The following is an 11,682-nucleotide window of genomic DNA, read 5'->3' on the forward strand; positions in this document are numbered from 1 at the left end:
CAATGGTTAAGACTTCAGTCATTTGCTGATTCAAACCAACTTATATAAACCGTAGCTGTATAGGTTAGAACAACAAAGTTCCATAATTAATCATGTATTTGAAGTTGTTTTCCGACTTAGAACAAGTTTATATTGTTGATGCAAATTTCACATCTAAACTTAAATTCATTGGCAACAATTAGAATTACCAAAATGGCCCTCCCAGCTTTTCGCCGCGGTTGTGAAAATGGCATGTGATCATTCACCACAATTATGACGACCTCACCACCTAGTTTGGACTTACAATTACTTTGGATTATAACACGTGTTGTTGTTCCTTGACCACTCCCACATGCTCCATTATTCGCTATAATAGAGTCATAATTAATAAAAGTTTAATAGAAACTCCATTTGTTCAAAATTTGATGAAATTTTTGCTTAAGAGGCAAGACTACTTCTCATGAATATTCACCATAATTAAACGATAAAACAAGAATTATCCATGTATTATCAGCTATATTAAGTGATACTTCATTCTCTATGAGAAACCAATATCAATTTATTGATCTCTATAGCTCCAAGATGCTTTCAAGAGAGAGCATTTATGAGAGTACTTTAACACTTGTTTCTCTTGGTTGAGTTTTTATCCTTGGAGTATATTTGCCCGGGACTCGATTGCATCACACAGATACTAATGTCAACGGTATATATACTTCGAAGATGGCAAAAGCATATGTGACACTAAACACAACCGATAGGAATTTCAAAAACGTGTTTTCACCATAGACCGCGGTGCGACTTCCACTGTCATTGTGTAAGTAACATTTTGGTAGGCCAATTCATTTACATCTAAATCTGTATTGGATTGTTGGATTGACAATTTGGATCATTTTTAAATTTGTCTGAATTGGGGATCGAAAAGTAATTAAAATAAATAAATAAATAAAACTAAAATAAAATTTATAGGGTAGTGATTTAAATAGAACTCAAAAAAATATTAGATATGCTTGAAAATATATATATATTAAATGGCATTTTAGAGGCAACTAGGCCGGGACCCATTAAATCCTGAAATCGATTCAATCTTAACTAGTTCTCATTCGAATCAAAGATTTGGATCGAAAATCAATAGGTTTTAAGACATTAATACAGAGCAAGTAACATTTATTCTAGATGAGACAAGTACATTTATCTTGTCACTCCATTGATCTTTAGCATTGTTTCGGATTATGAGGTGGATTTACTTGTGGAAGGTGGTGTCCATCAATCCTCGTTGGTTCTCTTAATCTCTCTTGTACCATTTTCTTTCGTCTCTTGTATTCATTTCCATTTAATGGAAAGTAAATGATTAATGTTTAAAAAAAAAAAAAAACAAGCATATAATGATCGACAGTGTAAATTATTTGTATTTTTATCAGTATAAATCACCTTGGTATGTTTAATTTGTACTCGATCTGCTTAGATGTTGACTGATGCTTACACGTACAATGCATTCTGTACATCGTACGATGCATATTACATGACTTTGTAATGTTTAAAACCAGGTTTTAAAATTTGTCAAACTAGATCAAGATCTTAATGATGTAAATAAAAATTTTATTTTATATTTTTATATTTTTTAACATTTAAAAAATATTTTATTTGGAGTTAAGTTTTTATTTTTATTTATTATTTATTATTATTAGTGATTGAATAAAGAGTTCAATATTATAAAAAGATATTGGAGTGGACTCTTTCGTAGAGATGGCATAATACTTTAAATCTTTTTCATTTTCTTTTTATTTTTCTGTTATTACCTTTTCTTTGTTGATCAAGATCAGTATAGGGATGTGATGGGCCAATTCCTTTTTGGAATTAAAAATCGGCCTTTATCTCTCTAATTTACCAAATTATCCATTCTTGTTTTTTTATTTTTAAATTTAACTCTCCAAAAAAATTGAGGGAAGGCTCCTCAGTGCAACCATTCTATTTTTTTCTTTTCTGGATAGTAGATTTGGTCAGCTGATTTAAACCATTATAGTAGACACCAAATCCACCCTATTGGTCCATGTTTTACAACAATGTATAAAGCCATTTCAATAAGGTGAATTTATCAAAATATGCCTAAATTTTCACTAATTTAAGTGTTTCCCGTTTTCAACTATTTTAAGTCATGGTGGTCTATTTTGATGGGTTTTTGAAATAGGGGTATACAAATTTATTATAAAGAGGTCACAATTATTGTTGTCCGTCTAATTTTAAATCAGGTGGTTTCAAGTGTACCCTTGACTAGATTCAAAGTTCAAAAAAAATTCTAATAACACATCTCAAGCAATCCAATTTGATATACCAGAGCTAGGAGTGATTATAACCTCTTTGTAAATGGTAAATGATCTCATGATATACAATCCCTTAAATTAAATGAAAATATATAGGTCAAATATTAAATAGTTAATTTCTTATATATATTGTGATAAATTTCATAACCATACATGAAGGGTATGGTTTGTATAAGGTTGAGGCCCTAAACAATCAAAGTAAGGTGCACCTTCAAGTAATGTCGAAAGATGTTGTTTCAATATTGGGAATTGTTGTGCGCGGACACTCAAAACTCGATGAGTTGATTTTTGGCAAATAAAATATGAGAAATAAAACATGAAATGCACACCACAATAATATAAAGACTTACATGGTTCATCCAAGACGGCTACATCCCGGGCATGCCAAACATAAATCCACTATACCAATGAAAGTTACATGAAATATTTTGAAACAAATCTCCACAAAAAAACACAATAGAAACAACCCAAAATCTCATGGGAACCGCTCATCTATAAGAAACCAACATCTCATTCGGTAAACTCTCACTCGACAGGAGTCTTCAGGAGGCATCATCAATGTTTCTCTTTATATGAAGCTCTCTTTATATAAAGCTATATTTTTTCTAAAAAGAAATTGCATCTTATGCACATGAAGCTCTATCTCCATTTCTTTCTAGAAGAACCACCATTCTCAAATGGTGACCCACATAGGGTACACGATTAAATAAAGAGATGAATTTTTTGCACTTTCATCCCATATATATAAAATTAATAGCGGAAACTTCCTATTATGCTACATATATCTCAAAACCACCACATATATCTCAAAACTACCAGATAAATATAGGAATATCTCAATCCTACAAAATATGGGATTTCACTAATTTTTTATAACATCAAATCCAATAGAAATCTTGATAACGTTTTTAAAATTCATTTTACCTTTAATTATAAAATTTAAAGTTTTAAAATTAGTGTAGATCGAGTAGATCTATAAGTACTTGAAAATCTTAAAATTTGACGGCTCAGAAAATACATTACAAGATACATTATTTCTAAGACTTGAAATTGATTGTTTCTCGTGCACATACATCTTGAAGTCAAAATAATTGATTTGAGAATTTTTTGGCAGCAAAACAACCCTTGTAGTGAATTTTGAGGTGCGCCTTAATTTAATTGTTTAGGGCCTCACCATTATATAAACTTTTTCCATAAATAAGTATAAGGGCAAGCTTTCTATGCGTCCCATACGACATAGAAGTTTTATCATCTCTCTTATCCAACCGTCCATTCTGAATGGAGGGCTAAGATTGCCCCAATCACAATGTCACATCTTTATACTACTTTATTTTTAATTTTTTTCTATAAACTATTTTGACACCTAATTTTGGACGACCATTCCTCTATTAAACTCGCACTAGCGAAAAATATAAAAAAAATATATTTTGAATAAATAAATGACCAAAATACCCTTGAAATTTTCAATGGGTATTTTGGTCATTATATTTTATCAAAATATTATTTTTAATATTTTTTATAGGTGCACCCCAATAAGAAGATAACATGTACCAAATTTCATATTTATACAATATGTATAAAAAAAAAAACTAAAAATAAAATACTTTGACCAGTTGGATCTAAGATCAAATGGTGAGTAACTCTCCTGATCAAAATTGGACAGCTGGACGGTAGGGGGAGGATAGAACTTTTATGTTGTAAGGGAGCATAAAAACCTTTCCCCAAATATAATAGGTATTATAGTGTAAAGTGATGAGTGTTGTTCCAAATTTAGACCCAACAGAAGATGTTACAAACAGGTGACTAACTTGGCCGCCAGAGCCTCCATTTTAACTAGAAAAGTCAGAAAAATAAAGGCAACAACCCGAGAGTATATAGATGTTGTCCATGTGACTACAACAATGATGTGGTCGTAGGGATCATTGTCGTTCGATCGAGTCATTGACGGGGAGAGAGAGAGATAATGGGAGGAAAATTTAATGGAAAATTGTTTCATGCGGTGATGACCACATCTCTATATTTGCGGTCCATGAGGTATAAATCATCCATCGTAAAGATGGATGCAAATAGGTAGTTCATCTTAAAACAATGCAAACTAACAGTCCAAATGTTTGCTTAATAGAATTATTATTTTTAATTTTCAAAATTTATTTGTTTTTTCATATTCATGATCTCCATGTTAGAGATTATATGTCTTTAAAAATTAAGTCCAAACGTCCATCTCAAAAATAAAATTTTAAGAGGTAACTCATTTATGCATGGACTTATGGAAACCATGTCCAAATTTAATTGTTTACAAATCTAATTGTTTAGAGAATCAAAATTTGTCTTTCTCAAAAAATACTCAATCAGTTATAAGTTATTATTCACATAAAAACGTCAATAGAAAGTCAATTTAGTACATCCAAAAGGAAGTTTTTTTTTAAAATAAATAATTTAAATATTAAAATCTAAAAGGTTATACAATTATAAATTAGTTGTCCCAAGGTGACATGATCTTGCACATTGTTGCTTGCAAACAGCCCAAAAGTAGAGGACCAAAATACATTATAGATATATTAGATAAGGAAGAGACAAAGTCAACCAGTCTTCCTACTTTGATAAACCCTTTTTTTTAAAAAAAATAAAGATATAAAAAGTAAGGGATATTTATGCCATAAAATTTGAAGAGCCCATACATGTAATATCATTGCAATAGCATAATAATTCAAACTCTTTACTTGAACCTCCAATGACCTATTTGTTCAATGCATACTATTTGAGAAAAAACAGATGGAAAATTTGAACTCCTTATCAAACATATTAGAGGATTTCAGTTGATCATGTTATTAAAAAGGAAAAGTATAGGATAAAACCATTGACTTTCAGTACAAAGAAGTCATAAACACTATCAACAGTTGGATATTAAATCATTCGATTTGGAGCTTGCTATTGACTTGGTTCAAAGTCCAAAAGAAAAATTTTCGTGATTCGTAACATACCTCAAGTCAAATTTCACGTATGATAAATAGGTTTGATTGTAGCATTCAAAGAAAAGAAATGGTAAGTTTGATTGTTACCTCCATGTGCTTCAAGCAAATGATCTCACATTATACAATCCCTACTTAAAACATATAAGAAATATTTCATATTAAATAATCTTAGGTAAAATTCCTATATTAAGAATGAAATGTTTCTCATTTACATATTTACTAAGTATTTATAAATGCATCAGATAATTTATTAAGTATGGGAAAATAAAAATATCTCAATCGAATAACTCAAAATAGGTGTAAAGCATGCATCCCTAACTAGTTACTGTAAAAAAAAAATCGGAAACCTTTCTATGTGGCACCTCCCATATATAAAACATTGGACTCTTATTCTCATATGCCCGATCTAAATGGACATTTGTGAGAGCATAAGTTGTAATCCCACACCTAATACATTTTTTTTTTTTGTTCTCCAAATGTTTTTGAGATAGAATTTAGGGCGTCCCCCCATTTGACTTGATCGTACCTAATGAACAATAACAAACAAAATATTTTCAATAAAAAAAAAACCAAAGTGCCCTTGTATCTTGTAGAGGCATTTTAGTTATTTTTATTAGGAGAAATAAATTTTTTTTTTTTTTTATTAGATGCGTCCCAATGAGAAGAGGAGCACCCCAATTCCAACTCAAAATTATCTGTACAAGAAAATATTAAAAAATCAAAATATTATATGCCATATGATGTCTAGAAATATCAGCCACTCATTGGGCTAAATTGTAATACTATGACCTAGGTTATATCTCAACTGTCTAATGCAATATAAAATTTACCAGTGAATACCACCCGACAACTAGGTTATATCTCAACTGTCTAATGCAGTATAAAATTTACCGGTGAATGCCACCCGACAAATTAACAGCGATTGTGAGAGAGAAATAAAAATCGTGAAGGAAATCACAAGAAGAAAGAACAACAAGTGTAGAGATACGAGTATTCCGGCACAAATCCATTAACACAAGAGAGAAAACAACACCCACAAAATGCTCTCTCTCCACAATCTTAAAGATCTAACTCTTTTTTTATTTATAAAATTCAATCTTTCTCAATTACAAATTACGTGCTCATTTTAAAGTGTTTTGCTTCTACAAAATTAAAAATAACTAATAAAAGAAGATAGCCACCAAAAAAACTATTACATATTTCCACCTAATTCAACTCCTACCCACATTACCCTTCACAAATTAGGCCTTTCCTTTCTACAAGTAAAAGATGACTACTTTGTGATAAGATTTCCTATTATCTCACGTCATTATGAGATAAGGGATAAGCTTCCTTCAATTGACGGACTCCCATACTAACCTTCTAAACTATCTCCCCACTAAATAACCAAAATGATAACTAATTAAAACAAAATTAAGCCAAAACTATCTATTAAAGCAAACTCTCTCTTCTTTCCTAAAATATACCTCAAAATGATTTTACCTCCTTTAAAACAAACCCCTACAAGATCTCTCTCAATGATTTTACCTCCTAAAAACAAACCACTTCTTAGTGAAACCTTTTTTTTTTATTTTAACGTTGACCTTAAAAGTACGGGTCTTCTCTAGAAGACGACCATACCTAAACCAATCCATACATAAAAACGGACTTATAAAAATAAGACTTATCAAACTAATCTCAAAAATCATATTTTTAATAATTAATCCTAATAAATAAAAATAAAAATTCCATCAAACCTCTAAAAATAAAATTAAAAATTTGTAGTATCCAAATTTTGATTTGTATCATTCTACTTTCTTGGAGAAAACTCATCTTCGAGTTTTAAAATGAGATAAGATCAAAATTTTCCTGCATCCTTCTTCAACTCAAAGATTACAAACACGATCCTACGCATATCAAGTCGAACATTACAATGCACTTATCGAGTCATCTCGAACATTACAAATTATCGCGCTGATTAAAACACAATTATTGTGCACTGAAATTGAAAAACCCTTGAGGAAAAGGTGGTCGTCGTATGTTGATTTTTCAGTCATATTAACTTGCTGAAATTACTCAAACTTTACCGTTGGGGCATACCACGAATGCATCAGTTTCTTCGTCATACATCTCCATAGGATCGATCTCCAATCAAGTCATCTTGATTCTCCACCTCTCAATCGATAAAAAAATTAGATATCCTTGCAGCCTCAATGATAACCTCTTTCTTTTCTTCTTGTTCTTCATATAAAAAAACAATAACTTCATCAAAAGTGGGTAACCTGTGACATCTAAGAATGATGATTGCAATTGAATATCTAAAACTACACGTTCTTCATCTTCAACTGATCCATCATCAAACTTACGTAGATCAATCTCCCAATGATGAGGAAATAGACCACTGTCCAGACCATGAGGTTCCCGACACAGAGTGTTGGCATGGAACGGGTTCTCGAAAATAGTGTCTGACTCACTTGACATCATCATAGTGTGTCGAAGCTTTACTTGCCTTCAAACTTTAGTTATCCATCTCTCTGAGAGCTCGGAGGTTTCATTCTTGCTGGATGGGTTGAGTCTCGATGCCCTGCCATAGGCCATGTCTACGAACCAATATACTAATCGACGAGCATCACGATCCACAAGAATCGACTACGCTCTAATACCACTTGACATAGTATAAAATTTACTGGCAGATACCACCCGTCAAATTAACCACGTTTAAGAGATAAATAAAAATCGTGAAGAAAATCACAAGAAGAAAGAACAAAACGTACAGATACGAGTATTCTGACACAAACTCATTAACATAAAAGAATGAACAACACCCACAAATGACTCTTTCTCTACGATCTAAAAAATCTAACTTTTTTTTATTCATAAAATTCAATGTTTCTCGATTACTCAGAGTTTTGCTTCAACAAAATTAAAAATAACTAATAAAAGAACATAACTACATAAACTATTTTATATTCCCACCTATTTCAACTCCTACCCAAGTTACGCTTTACAAATTACGCATTTTCTTTCTATCAGTAAAAAGATAACTACTTTGCGATGAGATTTCCTAGTATCTCACGTCATTATGATAGGGGATAAGCTTCCATCAATTGATGGACTCCTATTCTATACCTCCTAAAATATCTTCTTATTAAATAACCAAAATGATAATTAATTAAAACATAACTAAGACAAATCTATCTACTAAAGCAAACTCTCTCTTCTTTCTTAAAAGATATCTCTAAATGATTTTTCCTCCTAAAAACAAACCACTTCTTACTAAAACCTTTTTTTTTTTTTTTTTTTTTACGAAAAGTATGGGTCTTATCTAGAAGACGACCATACCTAAATCCAACCCACACTTAAAAACAGGCTTATAAAAAGTAGATTTATCAAAATAATCTCAAAAATCTTATTTTTAATAATTAATCTTAATAAATAAAAATAAAAAACCTATCCAATTTTTAAAATAAAATTAACAAAAATAAAATATAAATTTTGTAGCATCCAAAAATTGGTCCGCATGACTGTCCCTTCACATTAATTGTCCATTCATGTGAGGACCTAAAGTTGTACTCACATATATGTATGTGACGTTAGAGCCACGTAGAAAGGTTTTTCAATAAAGGAAAATTGGTTTTATAGTTATTTTTTTTTCTTTGGTCAAAAAAAGAAGAAGAAAATGGTTTGATAGAGCTGCAGCCTTATCAAACTAACTAAAGCCTCATCTCATAACTCATCGAAAATTGCAATTCAAGCATTATAAAACATTTGCATTGATCATCTTGCATTTGGTATTATGGTTGTGGAAAAAAAAAAGATTTTACGCTCTAAAAATAGTGTACATTAAAAAAAATTATATGGACTGTTCATTTTGCCCTAATAGTAAGTGTTTATAGATCTGCAATATCTGTTCCATTTTTTTAGTTTTGAATTTCATTTTCCGCATCGAAATTTGATTTTAAAGCCATCATAGAGATTTCCGTTGCCGAAAATACTTTCTAAATGAGGATTTGAGGTGAAGCTTTATTTTGTTTTCATAAAGCCTACTCCTTATAGAAACCTCATTCCTCAATAAATATCATCCATACCGTAGATGCTGTCATGGATTCATAGTCGTACTCAATTTGATGGTAAGTGATGGAAATGAGAGAGACATCTTATTCATCCTAGAGAAAAGCTTTGATACAAATGGATTTAGTAGTATTTGAGGGTCTTAATCAAGAGGTACATGGAGATTGCGGTAGGGTACTAATATACAGGTCTCTATACTCCACAATGTATTTGTTTCTAAATTTTTATGTTTTCTTAACAAATTAAAAATTAGAGAAATTTACCCGTATATCCTATTTAAAATTGAAATGATGAAAATCCCTAATTTCTTGTATATTACGCGCATGTCCCTTTTGTTTGTCATTTTTTTTATCTTTACTTTGGAGATTGGAAGTCTGAAATTACTAATCTTTTTTTCCTTTAAAGTGATTTTCTACTTTGGATATTGAAAATCTGAAGTAACTCTAGACTTCGGATTTTGATTGTCTAAAGTTGCATGCTAATCTCAATTACAGTGCAACTGTGGATATTAAAAATCCATAGTCAAGAGTGACATCGGATTTTTTACTTTTGACGTGATTTTGGTTCCCTCCCCAAAAAAAAAAAATTTATTTAAAAGAAAAGGAAAATATGACTACGGGTATTGAAAATATGAAGTCATATGTGACTTCGGATATTCAATCTCCTAAGTTAGGGTAAAGTTTGGAATAAAAAATAAATGATGAACAAAAGGGGAATGTGAGTAATATAAAAAAAATTAAATGGGATTTTTATAAGGAAAAATCTATATAAGTTTGACACCTTAAATTTAATATTAAGGCGCACCTAAAAAATCCATTAGAAGGGCTATTTTAACATTGGAAAACCATCTAGTTAATAATTTTGACATCAAAATATATGGATATAGAAAAAAAAGAAGAAGAAGAGATTTCAAGTCCCAAAAATATACATCTTGCAACATATTATCCGGACAGTCCATTTTCAAGATTTTCATATTTTTATAGATATGTTGGATTTGAACCATATTTGAAGTTTAAAATTTTATAATTAGATAAGAAAATAGATTTCCGGGCCACTTTAAAAATTGTTGACACCACAGTTACATCTTATGACAAATTATGGAGGTGTGCCTTACTTTGATCGTTTAAAGTTGCAACCTGGCAAACCTCACCACTTTTATGACTACAATTTTTAAATGAGATATATGGGTAAATTTCTCTAGAATTATTACACGTTTTCATTTTTCATTCTTCTAAATTATGATTTTTTATTTCTTAAAAGACTTTGCTAATCAAAAAGAGGAATAGAAAAAGCATTTTGGTACTTGCATAGGCATGACCACATATAAGAGAAAAGTCCGAGCCATGCCAAACCAACCAAGGGCCTAAGCTGGGGTTCAAGCCCTCAATAGGGCCTGGTCCAAGAACCATGCATTTCCAGCCTACTAAAAAAATAAAGTTCCCAAACATATATATCTAGGAATACGTTAAATGTTTAATTTTTGTATTAAGAAACACGAAATTATCTCAATTTTGTTTTCTGATTATATTTATTTATACTAAAGAAGCAAACTAAAAAGGAGGGATGCGAAACAATAATCTTAATGAAATTTTGTATGATGTTTTTAAGTGAGTGTTTTTATTAGGTTAAAGCTTATTTGCGTTAGGTTAAAATATAGGATTTTAAACAATTAGTTGTAACCTAATTGCTTGGGCATGTACAGAGCACTCATGGACTCGTATATGATATAAGTGTTACTAATTAGTGTGTGAAAAATTGCGGATCCAATTTAGAATTGGTCGAGCCAAATCGGAATTGCCCACCCACCAATCTATTTTCTCTATGGCATCGGGAACTGACTCGATTTTATCGAAATGGCCCTGTGACGAATTAGGCCATTGTAACGAAAAATTGCAGATAAAATTTAGAATTGGTGTCCAATTCATGAAATCTAAACAGGAAGTTCTTGAGATATCTCTCAATCTACTCACAAAATTTATCCTCAAATGGAGTTATAAAATGGTATTTTAATTCTTCGGTCCTAATAGACAGCTAGTCAGATATTTGACCATGGCGAACTTTTGAAAGTGCCTCAAATTTTATCCAAATCACATGAAATTTGGAATGTAACCTTATCATGACCCCATTAATCACTCTTCCAAGTTTCAAGTCCTCAAATTTGTTCCATATCACATGAAATTTGGAACGTAATCTTATCATGTTCCCATTGATCACTCCTCCAAGTTTCAAGTGGATCGAAGGCTGATAGGATTACTTTCTAAGCTAATCGCCGGTTGAGCTGATTCACCCAAAATAAGTCTCAAAATAAAACGATAAGAGCCCTCTAAATGAGTAAAACTGGAGAAAACACATCAAGGGGAAAC

This window comes from Amborella trichopoda, chromosome 7 (assembly GCF_054954075.1).
Source record: "Amborella trichopoda isolate Santa Cruz 75 chromosome 7, AtrichopodaSantaCruz75HAP2 v2.0, whole genome shotgun sequence".
NCBI classification, from domain to species: domain Eukaryota; kingdom Viridiplantae; phylum Streptophyta; class Magnoliopsida; order Amborellales; family Amborellaceae; genus Amborella; species Amborella trichopoda.